Raw genomic sequence first — 2330 nt, forward strand, 5'->3', positions numbered from 1 at the left:
AGCGCGTGGCGAGATGTGCGCATAGCAATATCGATCGCCAGGCGGTCACATCTTGCCACGCGCTCGAATTGGGCGGTAGGCCGGCCTAAGACAACGATTTTTAATAATTAATTACTCGTTAACTATTACGAAAATTGCAAAATGGTACAGGACTTTTCCGTTCATCTCGATCCGTCCTACCTTCTCAAAAATTTTGTCGGATATAGAAAGACTCACCCTGTAGATCTAATATTATACAATTATTATCGTGCCCCATACAGCACAGATGGTTGCAGTTACATTGCAGAAACGTTGCAATCTTGCAGATTGCAATGCAATCTTGCAAAGACATTGCAGGGATATAAAATTGCAAACTTTTGATAGCAACCCAATGAGCAGACAATATTTTTGAAATGTTTTTTAAATGTTTATTTTACATTAATTATACGTTGCATTAATTATTCATTAAAAATAATGTTTTTAAAAAAGATTTATTTAACATTTATTTAACGTTTATTAAATATTTATTTTACATTAATTATTCATTCAAAATAATGACTTAAAAACATTTAATATTTATTTAAGGTTTATTAAATATTTATTTTTCATTAATTATTCATTTAAAATAATAACTTAAAAAACATTTATTTAACATTTATTTAATGCTCGCGGAACGAGAGCAAAAAATCACAGAAAGCTCGTGATTGGTCAAGGCTCGTTCCGCGATTTTCTGCGTACGCCCGCGCCGGTCGAAAAGCTTTCCCCCGATTGGCCGGGCCGCGACGCCATTATCTCGTGCAACCCCTGTTCGCGGGCGCGACAAACAATTGCAATCGGCCGTTTCGCACAGGATTTCGCTCTCTTTTGTTCGCGGACTATCGACGCCGTCGGATCGCCCCACAGCTGCACAGTCCCACACCAAGGTAGGGATCTCGGAGCTCTGTGAAGTTGGCACCCCGAAATGCAAATTTTCATAAAATTCTGGTGGCATTCGTTTGTCCACGATTTGTCCACGTTTGTTATGGGGGTGCTGTTAAATTTTTAATTTGGTTATAACTTTACTATGAAGGGTGGACAAACGAAAATTTTCGGTGGACAAAAGTGGACAAATCGTGGACAAACGAATGTCACTTAGAAATTCATGGGGGCTGTTCATGGGGGTGCTGATTGTAAATTTTTTTATTTTTATCATAACTTTTTTTGTAAGGGTGGACAAACGAAAATTATGGTTGGACAAACGTGGACAAATCGTGGACAAACGAATGCCACCAGAATTTTATGAAAATTTGCATTTTGGGTTGCCAACTTCACAGAGCTGGATCTCGGGGACGACGCCGCGTATAGGACACGAGGAGTATCGGTGAGATGTCTCTCGTTATTATTTTCTAAATTCTAAAGTCGCGTGTGCACTCAAGGAGGCCGGCTCATGTTTTGGCGTCGCGTTGCGCTTAGTAAACTCGGTCCCGTTCCCAGGAAACGGATGAGTATTTGGTCTAGGCGAGCGATCGGTGTTAAAAATATATTTATTTAACATTAAAAACATATTTATTTAATATTAAAAAATGTTTATTTAATGTTAAAAATACATTTATTTAATGTTAAAAATATATTTATTTAACATTAAAAACACATTTATTTAATGTTAAAAAACATTTATTTAATATTAAAATAAATATTTTTTAAATTAAAAAAGAAGGATCTATCCCATTATTTTTAACGTTTTTTAAACGTTTTTTAAACGTTTCTTTTTCATTATCAAAAATGTTTTTAAAACGTTTACAAAATATTTTTTTGCTACTTGGGAATATTGCAGCAATGTTTCAAAAATAATGAAAATACTATATTTTCTATTTAAAAAATTTTTCTTATTACGAGAATTTTATAATGTTATTTTCGTTGATACCAATAATGCGCGAATTATTAAGTACTTGATCAATGCGGTGTTGCTCGCAATCTCCATCCATTGCGAAGCGACATTAATAATCTCCTTAGGTTGCTTCGCAATAGCTTGCTGTGCATTGAAAAAGGCTCGGATGCATATGTAATTAGTAAATTCTCTGCTTATGTACAACAACAACAACAAATTATTCCAAAAATATTGCACTGCAACATTGCTATAATGTTGCACTGCAATCTCTCTGAGAGCGGACATTTCAACGTTGCTGCAATCCTCCAGAAACATTGCAGCAACATCGCAATCTTGCAATGTAACATTTCTGCAATCTTCCTGCAATCTTTCTGTGCTGTGTGGGCATACAGCACAGATGGTTGCAGTTACATTGCAGAAACGTTACAATCTTGCAGATTGCAGTGCAATCTTGCAGAGACATTGCAGGGATATAAAATTGCAA

This window comes from Vollenhovia emeryi, unplaced genomic scaffold (genome assembly GCF_000949405.1).
Source record: "Vollenhovia emeryi isolate VEMERY1.0 unplaced genomic scaffold, V.emery_V1.0 DF939406.1, whole genome shotgun sequence".
NCBI classification, from domain to species: Eukaryota; Metazoa; Arthropoda; class Insecta; order Hymenoptera; family Formicidae; genus Vollenhovia; species Vollenhovia emeryi.